The sequence below is a fragment of the Ictalurus punctatus genome, chromosome 3 (assembly GCF_001660625.3).
Source record: "Ictalurus punctatus breed USDA103 chromosome 3, Coco_2.0, whole genome shotgun sequence".
In the NCBI taxonomy this organism is placed as follows: Eukaryota; Metazoa; Chordata; class Actinopteri; order Siluriformes; family Ictaluridae; genus Ictalurus; species Ictalurus punctatus.
The window spans coordinates 11,482,922-11,504,134 of record NC_030418.2 but is presented as its reverse complement, the minus strand read 5'-3'; the positions used below and the strand labels follow the sequence as shown (position 1 = coordinate 11,504,134).

The 21,213-nt window shown below is 40.2% G+C and overlaps 1 protein-coding gene across 4 annotated transcripts in view; it reads right to left on the bottom strand.

Moving 5' to 3' along the window:
* Positions 1-21,213, bottom strand: part of tjap1 (tight junction associated protein 1 (peripheral)) — an 84,150-nt gene that overhangs the window by 30,921 nt on the left and 32,016 nt on the right. For 2 of the 4 annotated variants that reach the window (XM_053679589.1, XM_053679591.1), the window contains exons 2-3: positions 10,671-10,801; positions 6,432-6,488 (exon numbers count right to left, since the gene is read on the bottom strand). The gene's annotated coding sequence lies outside the window, so the exon portion shown is untranslated. Of the gene's footprint in view, positions 1-6,431; positions 6,489-10,670; positions 10,802-17,881; positions 17,982-21,213 lie in introns of all 4 variants that reach the window. The other 2 variants (XM_053679590.1, XM_053679592.1) reach the window with 2 other exon arrangements.

Here is a 21,213-nt window from a genome sequence, read left to right as displayed (position 1 = left end):
GTACTTTGTGCGACTGTGAGTAAATATTTATTTGCACCGGTGCGAGTGACCTGTTCGGAGTGGAATAATACAATCGGAATAAAAACTACCGGAAGTCCAAAATGCATCTACACCGCGCAGAAGTTACTTTCACACTGCTTTTCATCACCTCAGTCAACCGAACAAGTGTGGAAATACTGCAGAGAAGCCATTATGATGACAAGAGAAACACTGAACATCATCTGCTTCTGTCAACTCTCCGATCTCACAACCGCCATCCTTTATTGTTCATGCAAAATGACCTGAACTTTCACCTGCTCGTGTAGACACAGTGGCGTCGGACGGAGTAAATTAATAATAATGCTAACGCTACAAGGTGGGTTTAATTCAAGCTTCTTTATGATTGGTGAGGAATTATTTAATAATCAAGATTAGCAACTGTTCAGAAGGAGTACGCTGCTGCTCTCCTTTCACGCTCTTCACAAACTCAAATACATAGCATAGTCACATCATTTAAACTTAAGGTTGCCAGATATCATCAGAAAAGTCAACTCCAGATTCCATGTTTTGATTTAGTCCCCCAAAAAACAATATTATCAGCAGACGTACTGGGGAACCGATCTAAAAGGAACAACTGATAAACAAACAAACAAACAGAAAACTAAAAATGTAAAGACAGAAAATGTGTTTAATTATAAATAAATCATTTAATATAAAAAAATAGATATTATAATAACTTCATAAAATATCAATAAAATGAGAAAGGAAATAATGTTTAATTACTATGGGTTGCATTTAATATCAATTTGACATTAAGATAAGTTCGCTATCTCCTTAGGTTGTTTTTTGCATACAGTCTGTAAAATTCACTAAAAATATCATTTTGGCCATAATCGTGAAGCCCTAGTCAGGGGGCAACCTCCCTGATCCAGATCAATTATAATACCCCCTTTACAGAAGTCACTAATAGTGCACATTGGACAAACAGTTAATACAAGGGCTTCAAAACCTTAGATAGAAAAAAAATGGATATTACAAAATACAAATAAATTCCACCCCACTATTTCATTAACAACGATGTGAACACACTTTACTACAACCACAACATAACAAACCCTGTGAAAGGATCTATTCGTATAGCCTGCCAAAAACTGTGTGGAAAACTATCACAAACAAATGTTTCTCCTATGCTTTTTGGGTCAGACCTTCCTGTTTTACAGGGTCATTCTTTAAAGCTGCAGCTATTTTAAGAGTGCAATGAAACCCACCTTTACTGATAAAAACACGAACAACAAAAGGCTGTTGTGTCACAGCTTTCCACCAATGTTAAATCAATGGCATTTCCAAGGCTGTGCTACTAAGGGAGGAGCTTCAGGTCACAGTGACACACACACACAAAGCCACACATTCATGCAGGCTCAAGGACGTACTATAGTCAAAATATGTTGTGCTAAAGAGGTTGCCTCAGAATGCCACATGGATGTTATTTGCCATTTATAACTGTAAATAAACAGAAAGTTGCAATTCAAGAATTAAAACAAAGAAAAGGAAAATGTTCAAAATCTTAAATACAGTGCATTTGGAAAGTATTCACAGCACTTCAGTTTTTCCACATTTTGTTATGTTACAGCCTTATTCCAAAATTTATTAAATTAATTAATTCCCCAAAATTCTACAAACAATACCCCATGATGACAACGTGAAAGAAGTTTGTTTGAAATCTTTGCAAATTTATTAAAAAATAAAAAACAAAAAAAGTAAATGTACATAAGTATTCACAGCCTTTGTTCAATACTTTGTTGAAGCACCTTTGGCACTAATTACAGCCTCAAGTCTTTTTGAGTACAAGCTTGGCACACCTATTTTTGGGCAATTTCTCCCATTCTTCTTTGCAGGACCTCTCAAGCTCCATCAGGTTGGATGGGGAGCGTCGGTGCACAGCCATTTTCAGATCTCTCCAGAGATGTTCAATCGGGTTCAAGTCTGGGCTCTGGCTGGGCCACTCAAGGACATTCACAGAGTTGTCCTGTAGCCACTGCTTTGTTATCTTGGCTGTGTGCTTAGGGTCGTTGTCCTGTTGGAAGATGAACCTCCGCTGTAGTCTGAGGTCCAGAGCGCTCTGGAGCAGGTTTTCATCAAGGATGTCTCTGTACATTGCTGCATTCATCTTTCCCTCGATCCTGACTAGTCTCCCAGTTCCTGCCGCTGAAAAACATCCCCACAGCATGATGCTGCCACCACCATGCTTCACTGTAGGGAAGTAGGGTATTGGCCAGGTGATGAGTGGTGCCTGGTTTCCTCCGGACATGATGCTTGCCATTCAGGCCAAAGAGTTCAATCTTTGTTTCATCAGAGCAGAGAATTTTGTTTCATCATGGTCTGAGAGTCCTTCAGGTGCCTTTTGGCAAACTCCAGGCAGGCGGTCATGTGCCTTTTACTGAGGAGTGGCTTCCGTCTGACCGCTCAGTTTGGCCGGGCGGCCAGCTCTAGGAAGAGTCCTGGGGGTTCCAAACTTCTTCCATTTACTCATGATGGAGGCCACTGTGCTCATTGGGACCTTCAATGCTGCAGAAATGTTTCTGTACCCTTCCCCAGATCTGTGCCTCGATACAATCCTGTCTCAGAGGTCTACAGACAATTCCTTGGACTTCATGGCTTGGTTTGTACGCTGACATGCATTGTTAACTGTGGGACCTTATATAGACAGGTGTGTGCCTTTCCAAATCATGTCCAATTAACTGAATTTACCGCAGGTGGACTCCAATCAAGTTGTAGAAACATCTCGAGGATGATCAGTGGAAACAGGATGCACCTGAGCGAAATTTTGAGTGTCATGGCAAAGGGTGTGAATACTTATGTACATGTGCTTTTTTTGATGATTATTTTTAATAAATTTGCAAAGATTTCAAACAAACTTCTTTCCCGTTGTCATTATGGGGTATTATTTGTAGAATTTTGAGAAAAGTAATGAATTTAATCCATACTGGAATAAAATAAGGCTGTAACATAAAAAATGTGGAAAAAGTGAAGCATTGTGAATAATTTCTGGATGCACGGTATGCAGTACTCAATTGTTGGTCACATGAAATTTAAGCTAATTTGTGACATTTGTAACTCTTTTGTACAAAAGTTCAGATATTCCTTGAGATTGACCCCTTCCACCGAAGAGCGTGTTCAGATGACACTCCCATGGTTTTAATCCAACATGAATCATCAGGATTTACACAAACTCGTAAAGTCCATGCCAGCTTGAGTGCAAACTGACCTTAAAGCATAAGGGAGAATACGAAGAAATCTTCAAAATCCATATAAATATTCTATACAATTTCATTTTTCACTCAAGTTATCGCTGACATCATCGCAATTAAACATTTTGCATTCAATTTGTAAAGCATACAAAAACAAGTATTTTTTTTAGTGATCTCAGACTTTTGGACCTCACTGTACAGTGTGTGAAAGTCTGTGAATTTTCTACATATCTGCATGAATATGACCTAAAACATCATCAGATTTTCACACAAAGCATAAAAAGAGAAAGATCCAAAGAGAACCAAATTAAATAAATGAGAAAAAAATATTATACTTATAATCATTTACTTGTTGAGGGAAATGATCCAATATTAAACATCACTTATATATGGAACACACAAAAAGATCCCAGTGGATTGCAGTTTCTAACAAATATTTGTTTAAAAATGTGTGTATAAAATTCATATATTAACCATACACTATAATAGAGGGTGATTAAAATTGTTACTTAAAAATGTTACACTTTTTACACTATACCACTAACATAACACAAGAAGGTTAGGTTCCTAATTATGGACTGTAATATAATCCAGAAAATCACAACAGGACTTTAATGAAAATAAAAGTGTTGCCACAAAAAAAAAAATCAGCCTGTAAATAAACTCTACTTGCAGAAACACTGATGTTTTTCTGCACACATGCTTCATCTATGCAGTTCATTGGTTTCTCTAATAATTGGGTGCTACTACATAGGAATAAAAAGAAATTAAAATCGCACATAAAAACAGTCTGGGACTCAGAAGGTTCAAATTATTCTTCCAAATATTCTAGGCTTGTTTGCCTATGACTCACCGGTAGCCAATGACTCAGTGGAAAAATCAGCCTCTATCAGAATGTACAAATAACAAAAGAACTTTTGACAACATGCGGGACTGTCTTTCTTAAGATAGTAAAAGACAGATCAGGATTTTATGTGCCTTCAGAAATTTACGTGTATCTAAGGCATAAGCTTAAACGCTGCAACCTCTCGTTACGTATAGTAGCAGTGTATGTTTGAGAGAAGGGTCACACGTTTTTCGTCAATGGACTTACGTCAATGGCTCCTTCGCGAACAGAAAAATGGACTTGCTTTCGGCATGTAGCTTTTACACTTAGTCTTTCATAATGGAGTGCCCTTCATAACAATTGAGTGCACTTCATAACAGAGTTGTCATTCATTTCTGGGAAATCTGACATTTGAATTGCAGTTGGAGGTGAATTCAATGCTTAATTAAATTCTTTTGTGGTTTACTTGTACCATTGCTTTTCACATGGGCTATGTCATTCTTCGAGTAAGTGGATTTAGAAAAAAAAAGAAAAAAAAAAAAAAAAAAAAAAAGACTATGTCTACTGTAGTTCATTTTGTAGATTTGTTTCTGTAACCACAGAAACAAATCTACAAAATATACAGTGAACCTTGAAATGAAAGCATGAAAGCAGCATGAAAGTTTCAGTTATAAAGGGCAATTAAGGAAGAATGCAAAGTAGTATTTAAAATGGAGTGTAAAGCTGTTAAATATATATTTAACAGACAGGAAGGCAATAATGAAGTCATCAGAAAACGTCCAGTTATATCAATCCTGATTAACAGTAATACCAATGTTCAATATTAATGCAAAAAAAATTTAAAAAAATAAAAAGCTAAGTAATATTGAACAAAAAATACCCTAAAGAAATAAGCATAACATTAAATTAAATTAACCTCGGACAGTAACTACCATATATTATAAATAATAAGTCCTCCCCCTCCTCTAGTAGGTGCTGCAGAGTGACATCAGTGTGCATTAAACTCCAACGCTATTAAATTACAGTGTAATTAATGCAGTGTGTTTAAATGTAGATGTGCTACTCCAGCAGCAACAGGATGGTTATGCCAAGGTAAAGTATTATGCAACTAACGTAACACTGAAAATTCCAAAGCTATAGTGGAAATTAGCATGATCATATCCTCACTGATTGGACAAACAAAATCTAACATTTTCATTATAGAACAATGGAGGGATTAAGACCAGGACTGAAGCAAAGACATCAGCTAAAGTAGGGCAACAATAACACGGAAAATAAAAAATCTAGATTATTTCTAAAATCTAGAAAAATTATATAAAATACATCAAATATAAATGTTTGGTGTATTAATGAACTTCTGCAAAAGAAGTTTCAAATATATGGGAAGGTGTCTTTTCGCCAGAGCGACACTGAAAAATGTAGTATATCTGCTGTGAGGTTTGTTTTTTTTCTCCTTTACTCAAGCTAGGATTAAAGGATCCAAAGTTTATCGCCACTGTGCTCGACACAGTCTGTTGGTGAATTCCACAAGCCAGTGTCATTAAAAATAACAAAATTATAACAATTTTCTTTTTTAAAGCATGATAGCAGAGATGCTCAGCGTGTATTTACTGCCAAATTCTCACAAACACTAACATTTTGTCAGCACTGGTATTGTGTACTGTGTACTTCCTTGCTGTGACCAGCTCTCATTTGCAGTCAGAGCCCATTCCTCTTGTCTAAGGATCCTCCTTTGAGAAACTGGAGGTCCCGGAAACAGCCACTGCAGACTCGAGTCAGCTTCACTAAATATCACATCTGTGACTGAATGAGCAGACAGTTGGAGCCTGCAGGGACCATGTGGAAGCTGGTGTTAATATGTCCCTGCTGGCTCAAAGCACTGAGGAAAACTAGCAAGATGGGCCAAAAATGTTGTACTGAGATAAAAATATCAGTATAGAGCTATCTAACTCTTGGCCTTAATATTTATACAGGTACAGATGCACAAACACTAAAAGACCTGTAGTTTGCTAATGGAATATTCTAAAAAGCTAAACATCAGATGCTGTAAGAAAAACAGATTAAACCACAAATCTAAGTGAGTCATATATCAGTACAGTTCAAATAAACTTATCTGTAATACATAAATACCCCCATTTGATGGGCAGATAATCTCACACTCATCACAGAGAGCACAGAGCTGCAGCGTCTTCCTCCTGAAGCCGTGCGAATCAATCTGTTGTTACTGAAACGACTCAGGAGTTCAGCAGACAGAGGCGGATTCCGCCAGTTAAGGTTATTTCTGGAGGCTGCCACTCCCAACAATGCCAAGGGTTAAAGGACCACAACAAACTTTAACAGGCTCTCTCAACTAATTCGTTCATTAATGTGAGGCATACCCAAATAGTGAGGTGGTGTATCTGAGATGTCCTCATTCACGTCAGGCCCAGGCCATTCTGAAACACAAACAGTGGCGAACATGAAACAAACTCATGCTAGTATATCAATTTCAAATGAAATGACAAAAATACAATTTTTCACTGCTGACCACCAGATTAGCCAATCTATAAACACAGCAAACACATAGTATTAGCAAAGGTTTCATTCTTATACTGTACACTTGTATATACTGCATAAGACACTATATAAAAGTGTTCCCAGTATGATCATCTAGTTTAAAAATATCAACATTTCTTGGTATGAAATCATCCAGTTCAAAATCATGCAAGCCTCTGGTGAAAATGAAAGGAAACATTCATTATGCATAAAAGCGTTGCTGTTATAGTCCATCTGCCTCAAGGTTCAAACGTTGTGCTTTTCTGCTCACCACAGTTGCAAAGAGTGCTTATTTTAATTTTCCTGTGACCTAGAACCAGTACTCCTCTATCCTCTCTCCTCAACAAGGCATTTCCACCTGCAGTTTTGTCACTCACTGGATGTTTTTTCACCATTCTGTGTAATCTCTAGAGACTATTGTACATGAAGGTGTTCCTAATAAAGTGGTCTCTAAGTGTATAACAAAAAGGATATGATAGAACCTTTACCAATGTTTAAACTCGGACGGCATGTAGGATATCACCCAAGATTATTTCTACCGGTAATTTAATGGAAGTGGCAGAAATATGGCATAATCATTCCAGATGCATGCCTGTGCAGTGCGTAAAAATGATTTGCATGATGAATTTGGACGAAAATAAAATCCCAGAGATGCTCCGATCATAGCATTACATTACTCCAACTCCCCATGTAAAACTAGACCAATCCAAATAGGGCTTTCAAAAAATATTTCTGAGAATGCCTTTCCCATAAAAGCTCTTACATTGGCAGTTTTTAACCATGCTCTCATTATAAGAAAGTGGTTGTGAGGAAAGAGGTTGTGAGGAAAGAGGAGTGCTTTTTTTAGTGCTTTTTTTTGTGCAAACTACAGAAATGAATGTGTTGCTATTTTTAAAAAAAAAAAAGTCAAAAGTGAGGTAACCACATTACCATACAATGACTACGTTTACATGGACAACAGTAATCTAATTATTGACCTTATTCTGAATAAGACAATATTGTGATTAAGGTGTTTACATAAATGGCGCACTTATATAGCGCTTTTATCCAAAGCGCTTTACACACTGTGTCTCATTCACCCATTCACACACACACACACACACACACACACACACACCAATGGTAGCAGGAGCTGCCATGCAAGGCGCTAGCTTACCATCGGGAGCAACTTGGGGTACAGTGTCTTGCCCAAGGACACTTCGACATGTGGAGTCACCCGGGCCGGATATCGAACCGCCAACCCTACGATTAGTGGACAACCCGCTCTACCAACTGAGCCACAGACGCCCCAAAGCAACATGAGTTGCTTTTAGAATATTCCTTTCATGTTCCTGTTTTACATGTTATAGAATAGGGATGTCACGATCCCAAAAATGTAGTAGTTGGTACCAATACCAACAAAAGTACACGATACTCGATACCAAAGTCGATACCACGGTATGGTATAAAATTTTAAAAATCTTCCACAAAATACAGCACAAACAATCTCCTACTTCATGGCTGTTCTAATACCAGCCATGATAATACATCTGCTGAACTACAACTTTAGAGAACTGACATAACATACATACAAAATAGGGCTGCACAATTAATCAAATATCGATCACGATTTTGACTGCCCACGATTACATGAACATGATTGACTGCGATATTGGTGTTTAAAGTTCGTCCTCCGCTCATAGAAAACTCCGCTGCAGATCAAATCAAGCGCTTCCTAAACTTCCAGCCAATCACCATAGAGTGGCGCGGGGATGACGTCAATTTATAATGCCAAAATCCGGAAACAAGTTGCTATTTTATTGCCCACGCTGCCAGCTTCGCTTGGTGCTCCAGCGCTTGCATGAGGGGAAATGATGACACCAACATGTTGCTAAATGAGACTACAGACGTTGTCGGGGACATTAAACATCACGCCGAACAGGAAAACTATTTTCAGATAAAGGTTCAGGTATGCTGTGCACGATTCCCAAAAAAACGTGGATGAAGATTCATCCACAGAGTAAATCTGTATTAAGGAAAATGTTTTAAATCAAGTTTGGAAAAGTTGTTGGAAGCTCAGTGATGGTGATGAAGTTGAGTGACCGTGGTGTAGTTCGTTTATAGCATACAATTAGCTGTTTATTTCTGGCGATTGTATTTAGGCTTCAAACTTCATAAAAGTTTGTGTTCAGTTGTAAAAATGATGGACAAAATGTGTTAGCATTGATAGACAAAACTTGATGGACAAAACGTGTTAGTATTGTAAACTTTTGTTGATCACAGAGCTTATTTTTTTTGCAATAATCTAAAAGCCTATGGGAAAATCCTATTAGGTTTTTGTCGAGGGAACCAATGTGATGTTAACATCCAGGTTCCAGTACAAAATGTCATCCCTGCAACACACAATTGGGTGATTTGGCTGCGTCTCTCCTCCTGTAAACACTGTTAATGCCTTTTCTGCATTCGCCAACTGTTTTCATTTGGTTGCATATTATTATATTTGATTGCAGCATGTTTTCATTCGGTTGATGGAATTTTTATTTTTACTTATCTTATAATTTGGGTACAGTTTTAATTATATTTTGCTTCTATGAGATGATGCACTTTAAGGACCAGTCTAACTTGATGCAAAGATTTGTACATTAGCAGGAATGTAGGACAACATGGAGGTGAAAGCAGTGGTCTGTTTATTTAAATGTGAAAATGCGATAAAAAATATGTTGGCCCTAAAAACAATTAATAATAGCGATAAATAATAATGATCTCAATATCGATCAAAAATAATTGTGATTATCATTTTGGCCATAATCGAGCAGCCCTAATACAAAGGCATAACCATCTGGTCAGATTGATGTGTTCCTACAGAGTTAAGGCTAATGAGCTTATGATAAGATATAAGCAGCTTACAAATCTGCAGCAAAACGTGTTTTAGCAGCTCTTCCGACACATATTTATAGAGAATTTACACCCCTCCTGAGTTGACAGCATACAGCATGTATTCAGTGTAAAAGCTGTCCTTTGTGTAATGTTTAAGGCCTACTGCTGAATAACATTTTGCACCAGGATGTGACAGAATACTAAATGTGAAGGCCAGTGGTCACTGACCATGTGTGACAGTCAGCTGGTGGTGCCTGGAACTGAGCCACAGCCACACGCACACACACACACACAGCCTCCCATCACAACACACAGTTAACAACACACTCACAGGTACGAAGGCTAGTTTGTAGTGCAGAGGACATGCACATGACTGAATCACTGTAAACCTGACTAGAACACACATGCAATTAGAGAGAAAAAGGGTTTTAGGTAAATTAATGAAATGAAGACGTAATGATTCATTATTAACAAGCACCTGAGCAGGATGAGGTAGAGCTCACCTAGCCCACAGTGAAAAATTTAACAAGACACATGAGGCCATGGTTCATATATCCACACATGGGGGGGTGGGGTTTGACTCCTTACGCTCGCAACCAATTGGCAGTGTCGGATAGCTTCAGTTCCTTATTCCTCCCTCAACTGAACCCAGATAACAAGACAGGAACGTGATACTGCTGAAAAGCAAAAACCCTGGCTTCATATAAAGCCTAGGAGGCATTTTGTTCTGTGTCTTCTCAGTCATACTGCCATTTATTATAAGCTGCAAAAGCAAAAAAAAAGAAAAAAAAGAGAAAAAAAAATTAAGAAAATAAAAGATGAGAATAAACGTGCAAGACCAACATTTCAGTGTGAAAGTGACAAAACGATAAGAAAAAGAAAAAGGCTGTCCAACTAAGTCTAAGCACCAAGTATTATATCCATGGTGAGCCCCTTAGGACATGTAAAATGAAGCAATTGATAGTTGTGCAATAACGTTACAATAGAATTAGTCAATGTAATAATTATGTTGTTTACAATGCCCCTGAATATATGTGAGGAGTTTTGTTCTCGCATATATTCAGCGAGTTTAAAAGTACCTGCTGTGACCCTATTGAGCATCAAAACTTTATGGTTCAGCATCATAAAAATCTCACAACCATCAGACAGAAGCTTAGAAATACAAGCTTTTGAAATTCAGGTCCGGAAGAGCTTTAAAAGACAACAGTGGATGTGTTGTTTCTCACCTCAAGCTCCAGTCAGTCATCGCAGTGAACGTGTCCCTCCAGTAACCAGGGAAACTCGATCTCTCGCGGTCGCCTCTTCCTCGCACTTGCCCTTCTCCTCCTGGCATGTGAACTCGCAGGCTATTGATGACCTGAAACAAAAGACAGGTGGGTGAAAAGAAACATGCCATTGAAAGCGACCTGCTGCCAGTCACTAAAGCCTTGTGGGACTTTGTGTACGACCTCACGCATCACTCTGCTTTCTAGGCTACTCAAGCATTTAGATCGCGATTAAAGAGTGCAACATCATGACAGAAGTGCTCGATTAATGGACGTGATTAAAAAAAAAAAAGGTTGCGATATTCCTCTCGTATTGCGCTCAGAACAGTGAAAATGACTCTTGCGGTCTGGGGGGGGGATCAGGCTCTACTAACATACCAACTGTTCGGTGAAGATATAAGTTCACCTCTGAGAAAAAAAAAACAGATAATTTTAAGAAATGGGAAATGAAATTTTTGACCTCAAGACCTGCTGTACATTTTTGGAAGAAAGTACCGGTGGCAAGTCGACGTTCAAAAAATTTTTTCCTAAGGAATCGTGGACAAAAAACATGTCACATGTGGCCAGCTTAATCTAAATGTGATTTCTGGACATGAGGCCAAAATCTAACCAAATCTTATAAAATCCTACCTATGCCTCTTAGCCAGGGGTTATTGAATTAAGATCCAAAGGAGGTCCGAACACTAACATTTCCTACCAAAAAAAAGTTCCAAACCTGATTGTGTCTAAATTGGGGAATGATTTAGAACTGTAGTAGATAAATACAGACACAGTTGTGGTTTGTCTATTAAATAAATAATGAAGTGTACATTTCCACAACATTTCAACCTTATTTATTGTACATTTAAATAACATTAAAAAATGAATGACTATCTATCTTAAACATAAATAAAAGTTAAAGTGCAATGAAAGAATCTTATTTTTTAAAAATAACTAAAACAAAACTAAAAAGTGCCTCTTTTTGAAAAATTGTAAACAGAGGTTTAAATGTTCCCTTCTCTTTTTATGTTTTACTTTTTTTTTTCTTTGAACAAATAACATTCACTTATCTTTAGAGATCTACTTTTTCTGTGTAGTGACAGGAAGAGGGTGGATACTGGGTTCTGTTTCATTCCTCCTGACCGCCAGAGATGGTGCTACAGTAATGGATGATCGCAGCACCAGCCAGATAGGTCGAGAAAATAAATACCAACGAAGTCACGTGGTGATGTGAGCCGAGCGGAGGTGATATAAGCCATTGCAGCTCAGCGCGCCATTTCTTTCGCTTTCTCGCCTTCGGATTAGATAGAAGTTTTTTCATCACATCGACAAGTACCGCTTTCTCGTAGCAGCGATAATTCATCCTCCCAAGCTGTGATGATACATTTAGGACTGCACCGTTTGACTGGTAACAACTTGTTTGCTTTCCGGATTGCTCGCCACTGGTAAGTACAGGCTTTTCCTTAGCATCACGTCTATGCACTATCGAGCTATTTGTCACTTGTAATGGTGCGGGAGTTTTTCCCTTCGGGATTTTCTCTGCACGGTGTGCCGCTTACCTCACGGTTCTATCGGGAGGCGTATTACCATTTTGGCTAGTGAGTGAGTTGCATTTACCCGCTGTCTCTCGCTATATATACACTGTGTTATTCTTGTGCCTACCGGTCCTAACCATGGGTGTTTGTCTTTTATTCGAAGCTTATGCGCTTCCCTCTCCGTTCCTCGCGGTTCATCTGGGGGTAGGAGTATTTAATTGGATTCTCATTTATTTTATTTTTTACTGGCTCTCCTCGTGGTTATATCCAGAGGCTCTCTATTTTTAGCGGCTATGGCTTTCAACACCATTTCCATTGCCTATTCTTTGAATTGTAAGCTCTGCCCTAACAGACCTTCTTCCTGACAATGGGCATGATCCCTGCCCATCACGTCTGGGTGTTCAGCATCTGAGGGAAGCACTTACGGACCCATGTCCGCATTGTAGTTTGCTTCCAATGTCTGAGAAACAGCTGCGTTTGGATAGACTGGACCACAACCAGGATGCTAAGATTTTGGAAGTGAGTTTGGGTTCGAGGCAGAGAGCTAAGAAACGCCATAGCAGCTACAGGCCTCCCATCAGCTAAAAGATCTCGCTCGAGAGGAAATAATTTGGCAGGGCACCTGTTATCAAAGAAGGTGGCTGGCCTTTCTTCAGACATGGCAGAGATGAAACGTCTCTTGCAGGCCCTCCAGCCAACAGTCCCAGTTCCTGCTTCTACTATGGCTCCCATCGGGGACACTTGCTTCTAGCGAGGAGGCTACTGTTCCACCTTTTCCTCGCCATAGCCCCCACAATGACGCTATGTCTACATGTGCTTCTGACATGTTTTCAGGACCATCTCCTCACTGATGTCACTGGGCTTCAGGACAAGCCAGCGGGGCTGGTGGCTCTGGTGATGGGTCTCTCCACTCTTCGGGGACAGCCCCACCTCAGATGGATGACACATTGGAGGTGCTTTGGATGGCAGTGGCCCGTCTTGGCCTGGATGAATGCCCTGCACACCCTGTTCAGTGTGTTTTTCCCCAAGCCTTCACCTAATGACACATTTGCTATGCCTGTATGTAAGGACTTTATTACGGAATACTCGAATGCCCTCAAAAGGCCAGGGATGACCAAGAGGCGTTCCAAGACTGCGTGCACCTGCGTGCACTCCATGGCAGAAGCGGAGTCCATCGGGGTGCGAAATGTACCAGTGGTTGAACAGCCAGTCGCTGCATTGGTGGTGTCAAAAGATTAGACACTGCGTGGGAACATTTGATGTCCTAGTGCTCAGTGTGGCTGCACAGATTACCTTCTGAAGAAAGCATACGAGTCAGTTGCCTTTCACTCAAGCTGAGAACACCATCTGCCAATAGATTTTGGCTGTTTCTAATTCCTTGGGTTCTGAAGAAGTGGACCCATCGGCTCCATGATTTCTGCAGACAGCCCTGCTGGCCATGGGGCACAAGATGCGAGAAATGGAACTGTCTCACTGCAACACTCTTGACCGCTCGCAGGCAGGTTTCGTTTGCTCAAGCCAGGCTGTCAGAGGATTATAAAAAGACTTTGAGAGAGCTTCCCATTGTTCCAGGATTTCTTTTTGGTCCAGATGTGTCTAAGCCCTCCAACTGTCCCCAGGCCCAGCAACAATTTCCTGGGTCCAGGGATGTACAGGTGAGTCACTCCCATAGTCACCCTAACCCCTGTCGTGCAACAAGGGGCCCATGTCAACATCCCCCCACAACTTCAAAAAGCCGAAGCCTCAAGGCCTGAGGCACTCGGACGTTTCACAATACACCATCTGAGTTATTCGGAAAGCACAGTGTTGGACCCCTGAGTCTTGGCAATGCTGCACAACGGATACACACTGCAGTTCCGACACCGTTTTTGGGATGCATCCCGACTGTTGTGTAGACCCATTCCTTGTTAGAGAAGAGGGCAATAGAGGTGATTCACCCCTTGGTTCAGAGGGACAGGTTCTACTCGACATATTTTCTCCTTCCAAAATGGGATGGAAGTTTTCGCTAATTTTGGATTTGAGGAGATTTGCATGATGGATTTGCATGTTGCGTACAACCAACATTCTACGCTCAGTGCGGAGAGAGATTGGTTCAAGAGTGTCGACCTGACAGATGCATACTTTCAGGTTCCTATTGCTGTGCATCTCAGGAAGTTCCTACGCTTCAGCTGCAAAAACCAGACTTACCAGTTCAGGGTCCTACCCTTTGGTCTTTCTCTAGCCCCTCGAGTGTTTACGAGGTGTATAAAGGCTGCCCTGTCACCCCTGTGTTTCCAGGTGTTACGGATTCTGCCATACCTAGATTATTGGTTGCTTTGCGCTCAGACGAGGGACCAGGCTGTGCACGATACTCAGCTGCTACTAAGCCACATTGCCAAGTTGGGTCTCTTGGTGAACAAGGCAAACAGCTCACTGTCTCGCACGCAATCCATCACATTCATCATATTCATCTGTGTGACGATCGATTCATCCACAATGAGAGCCTCTGTCTCAGTCTTGGACAACAGACATCTTAAATATTCTAGCCCAGCTTCATCTGGGGGCGTCTCACCAGAATGAGATGTTATTGAGGCTGATCGGAATGCTGACGTCAGCCATCTCTGTAATTCCTCTGGGAATGCTTCACCTGTGGCCCCTGCAGGTGTGGAGCAACAGCCTTCTACTGGACCCAGTAGTCAATCCAATGTCATCAGCGGATCTGTAGTGACTCACAGTTGTGCGTGTGCCCTCTGACGGTGGACTTCACTGGCATTTTTGACAGCAGGCATTCCGTTGGGGAATGTTCCCTCTCGTCAGGAGGTGGTAACAAGCGATGCATCCCTCAAGGGTTGGGGAGCAGTTTGGAACCACAGAGGTGTCTGAGGCGAATGGTCATGGATAACATCAACCTGCTGGAGAAGCGTGCAGTTTTTCTTGCCCTGAGACACTTTCTCCCGATGCTGACAGGCAGTCACGTGCTTGTGCGCTCGGACAACACTTCGACGGTTTTTCAGTCTAAATCACAAAGGGGGCACGAGGTCAGATACCTTGTTACGGCTCACTCACAATATCTTCACCTGGTCACTCCCACAGTTTGCATTACTGAAAGCTGTTTATCGGCCAGGGATAGCCAATCAGGCTGCAAATTCTCTGTCCAGAAATTGGCTTCATCCAGGTGAGTGGAGGCTCCACCTGGATGTAGTTCAGAACATTTGGCAGGAGTTCGGTGTGGTGGAAGTGGATTTATTCGCTTTGGAGAGCACAACTCACTGCCCGTTGTGGTTTGCCCAGATGGAAACTTTCAGTCCGTTGGGGCAGGATGCGCCGTCACACGATTGGCTGGATTGTCTGCTGTATGCCTTTTCCTCCAATTCCTCTGCTGTGGGAGACACTTCACAGAATTGCTCAAGGAAGAGACAGGGTGCTTCTGATTGTACCATGGTGGCTGTCCAACCCATGGTTTTCCCTTGCTCCTAACCTTGCTGAGGGATAGACTGAGGCAGCTTCCCCTCAGGAGAAATCTGTTGTCTCAGCTGGACGGCCGCAGTAGGCATCCGAACCCAGCCCGTCTACAGTTATGGATCTGGCCTCTGGGGCCGACCCCCTCTTAGCAGACTGTCAGCCTTCGGTCACTCACACTGTTCTCAATGCGAGAGCCACTCACACGAGCACTTTATGCCTATTGATGGAAGTCTTTTTGTACATGGGGCGAGACTGGTGGGTTTGACCCTGTACAATGTGTGGTCTCTGTGGTTTTGAGTTTCCTACAAGGTCTTTTGGACAGTGGTAGAGCAGCCTCCACCTTAAAGGTTTATGTGGTGGCCATAGTCCCCTGCTTCCTCCACTGAAACGAAGTCTTTCTGAACACCGTTATATGTAATATGAAGCCGTGCTGGGTGAAGTATTCCATAGTGAGCACCCTCAATGCCACGAAGTTGATGCCTAACCTCATTAAATGAGGCCCGAGCCTGGGCTAACTTGGCAGTGTGGTCCGGGAAGACTGAAACAGTCAAATCCCTCACTTTAATCTGTTGGAGCTCTCTCGCGTGGCGTAAAACAACAACACAGTCACTGTGACAATGAACTCTGCACACACTAGCTCGTGGTCGTTCACCAGGCTTGTGCTTTGGTTGAAGGGTCCGGTGGGATCGGTCCAAAACCGTCTCCTTTTCCAGATCAAACGGTTCCTTCAGCAAGTCGGCTATGGCAATAGTTGTACAGGTGTCTAGCACGCTCTGGAACTCCCACTATCCTAATGTTATTTCACTGTGACCTAGACTGCAAAACTTTCACCAGCACCATGATCCAAGGGTCCATGCCAAATTTGAGAACAGTGCCACTTACAGATCATGAGATTTGAAAAATTTATATTTTTGCTTATAACTTCGGAATACTTTGTCAGAAAATTACTAGCTTGGTGTCCCAGAATCAGTGGGTCATGGTGAATCCGAGGATACCAATTTGGCCTGTCCATCATTTTTGAAATTTGACATACATTGTAATATCTTTTAAAATATTTGACATATCGGCACAAAATTTGGTAGGAATCATTCATAGCGTGTCCTCTAGGAATCTGAGAAATTCGAATACAGCGACACCTAGTGTTCTAGAGGTACAATGTCTTTTGTTAAATAAATAAATAAAATAAAATAAAATAAAATAAAAAATTTAAAACCCTTACCAAAATTAGCACAGATCAGCACACAAAAATGACAACGAATTTTGATATTCATCTTGGTTCAAAAGTTATGATGGAGTATCTGTTAACATTCTAACTAATGGTTCTTGTGTGCTCATTCTCACCTTGGAAGCTCTCTTCAACATCAAGACAAATGTGCATCATCGGTGTCGTGCCCTGTGCTGAGCGATATGCGTGAATTCTAAAGGTCCTGGGTTTGGTGTAAGTTCTTAAAAGAATGTGTAATGCATCATTTCATTCCTTTCTTTTGTTGCTCAGCATTGCACAAACCTTTCTTGTCTTGGCATAAAAATAAATGCCTCTGTTCCGTTCATTTCCTGTTCAATCTTATTCTCAGCTGTGCTTTTATTCATTCACGTACATTCTATTGCTCCTCTTTGTGTTCTTCAGGCTGTGCATTGCTCTTGCTGTGCCTTTGGTGCTTGGCCCCTTTAAATGCTGCTTGCAGCTTTAATTTAGATTTTTTATCATCATCATCATTATTACTGAAATGGTTTCAGAACATAAAGTGGTTTAGTACTTGCTGCAGGAAGAATGAACATCGGTTATTCATTCATCGTTCAAATCTCGATTTCCTGCATTGACTTTTCTTTTTTTTTGGAGGAAGTCATGCTGTCATCCTTCTTAACTGCCTTTGCATTTCATTCGTTTCCTTTTCAATCTCTTCCATGTGCTTCGTGACATCAGTTACGTGGTGGGCAAAATCATTGTTTGTGAAGAATTGGGTTTTAATGTGAAAACCAAATTCTTTCGTGCATGTTCGCAGCTATCCAATGCTTAGACACGTTTGCTTTGAATAGATCCAGTACAACCCAAGTTCCAGTACACACTGTAACCACTTAAACTATAAACACTGATTGATTGACTCAGTTAAGTGAAGTACACATATATGATTGTTCTGCGCACATGGCTCTGGATTAATCATTCTTTATTGTCACGAATTTATCAGAAATGTTTCAAGGTCCTGTTAAAACCATCACTTGGTTCACATTTGGAGTGCAGTCTGCCATTTACTGATGGCTGCTATAAGTCCATTCCCCACAAGGCTGCAAACAGCTTCACATAGTAGCTCCCTTTTCACTAAAAATAAATATATAAATAAATAAAATCAATCCTTTTGCCAGGTTACAGGAAAAATCCGCAGCTTAAAACATAAAAAAAAAAGAAACAAGCAGTCTTTTTTTTTACCAAATCATGGCCACTGTAGATGTAGAATACCAATCAGCAATGCAAGCTAAACGTTAAAGAGGCTGATAAATTGCAGTCCCTTGAAAGGATACTGTCAAAAACAAAAACAGTTCCTTTCAAAGAGCCATTTGTAAGCATAATTTCTGTTGAAAGTGGTCATTATTGGCAATTTATTAATAGCTGGTAGTTGAACTACTGCAGTGCAGCTACACATGGGACACAGGATCTGCTCCTCTCCCCACAGTCATGGGAATGCTATAAGGATTTCGCTGAGGGTTTTTTTTGGTCACTGTCGCGGTCAAAAATGGTCGATTTTGCTGCAGCTTTTTTCCCAAAATTTGTGATGCAACTTGCAGAATTTTTTTGTGCTTTTTTTGTGGAAAACTCCTCGAATTGGTTAAATTGCAAATGCATGACATTGTGTTCAGCAGTGATATTTGTTAGTAAATGAGACCTTTTAGCTGCACTCATGGTTGACGCATGTGAATCGAAGAAGGCTTTGGCTGAATGCGTATCGTGACTATGTCGCATGACGCATCTCGGACCAAATCTGGGGTAATTCTAAAAATTTGCAAGTTCCTCCGAATATTGCGGCATTTTGCTTGATTTTACGTTAATTTCTGAGATCACAAAAGGGACTGATCTAGAGAAGATAAAATGTATGCATGACTCGGAGACAAATTTTATTATTTTTTTCTAGAATTCAAATAAAAGATATGGGAACAAGGTGTAACAATAAAATGAGCAATACATCAAGTGGTTTTGCTCACAATGACAAGAAGGAACATCATGGTGAAATGAATGGACGTGCTTTGTCCATTTAAGCAAGAGATTCTAAGCCATTTAATTCTGCTGTATGGCTTCTACTTGCACATCAGAGCATGACATGGCACTGTTGGAAGAAAGTTTACACACCTATTTTTAGTCAAGTTGATGGTAAAAATTTCTTAAACTAGCTGTTGAAACTCTCTCAACTACACTGTAGGGATATAATTACCAACACACACAGTGGTCTAGGAGAAGGACAGGACTTCCGCTACTGGTAACATACAGCAGCATTTCAATCAACTAATACTACAGTACTCTTAACTCGGCCCAATTATTTAACAGGTCAATAACCGCAGTACAATATTACCGACATTTATCAGATCAACTGTGATGATGAGAATACACTAAGTGCTTTGGTCAACCAAATGAAATACCTGCACCGACGTAAAAAAGAATGGTATTCTGTACATTTGTTTACTGGTTCTACACACTACACATCTTAAATTTCAAATTCAAAATAAAGATAAAAGAAATATCCGCTGGCTCACATCACGCAACTTTTTTTTTTTTTTTTTTGGGGGGGGGGATCCTTGCTTTTGTGAACACTCGAGCTATATTAAAGTATATATATGGTGCACGCTATGAAATTGAAACAATGTAGTGTTAAATCAAGGGTACTGTGTGGGAAAAAAATTGCTTTGCTACTGTCTGCCCATCAATGCGTAACGTACATGTTTCATGACTTTAAAATAAATCAATAAATAAAGCAACTCTAGACTATCATTCGAGACCATGTTCAGTCATTTTCAACTCATCAAGCAGCCACACAAACTACAAATGATTGGGCCAAAAGCATCACAAGATAATGTTTTCTGACGGTGCAGGAAATATAACCATAAATGTGAATTATAGCTTGAAAACTAGATAAGGCAGTGCAACGCAACACATGGCAGTTAATAAAGACGATTCAACCAGATACATCTTGCTTGCATCGTTTCTCACATTCCCACAAGCAAATGGCGACAAATAGAAATATTACTCACATGAAAATACAAGTTACATCATGTGGCCGACATCAGAGTGCAATGAAAAGCATTTCCTTACTTCCATATTTCTAGTACTGTTTTTTCTGTAACATGCTCTGCCATTTTAAAATTTAATTTCCATTAATTTATCATAATCAGGTTTATGTTTTTTTATACTGCTGAATTGTTTGAGGCCTACTGTAAACCTTCAGTTTGTATTGAACATTATGCACCGAACCATATATTGCCAAATGTTCTGTCACTGCTCACTCTCAATTTTCTGTTACTGCAAACTATTTCTGTAACTCAAAACATCAAATGCATTTGCCATAAAGTGTCAATAAAATATTTTGGTGAAAAAATGATCCTTCTCTTGCAGCCTGCTCTTAAGGACTTCACAAACTCAAAGGTACTCTTTTATTAATAAACCAGACCAAGCTGGAGGCGACTCCATTTCCCCTTACAATTGAAGCCCCGCTAGTGATAAAGTACTGAAAGATTGAAGAGGGGAACCGACATATTATGTGAAGAAGCAGCATTGTGGTGGTGTCAGTAAAATCACCAAGAGCCACTCCAGACACACACTGAACATTTGGATGAGTACTAGCATCAAAGCCATTCCGAAAATCTCCGGATTAATTCAGAGGGGCCGCTTACCTAGCCTCCGGTGTCCACGCACATGAATTTCCATCAACCTTCTTTAAAGAAACTCTCAACTTCCCATCTTAGTTCCAGTCTTGGCAGGCTCAACATCAGACGTGAAACCTGTCCCCAGTTAGCAAAGTTTATAGATATGCACTATGCTGCTCAAAGTTAAGAATAAAAGATTTGAAAAAAAAGATGGTAAGATCACAAATATCAAAATGTTTTAAAATCCAGGGATCAATTTAAAAACTTTCAGCACAGTGAAATTTCAAATCACAAAGTTGTAAAAGTAGCGACGCTGGCAATCAAACGCCAGCATTTCATGACCATGCCTAAAAGGAAGAAAAACCATTAGGTCACCACCTCTTCTTTCCAAACAAACTAATTGGTCAGAATGTCATTAATGAATAACCTGAAAAAATATGAATTTATAAGATGAAATCAAGTATTGTTTCACGTGTGGTACGCATTTAAAACGGCGCGATACCTTTAGCACAAATAAGCCTTTCTATGATGGGTATCCCTTTATTTTTATTTTATGGGGAAGTAAGTGAAGTAAATGTCTTCCCTGCAGCCAAGAGAACTGACTCTCTTTTGTGTTGCAAAAATATAAAGCCAATAATATGCATGCTGATTTTATTATATATTGTTCCATGAGCCTCCCACATTCTGTGTACATGTCCATA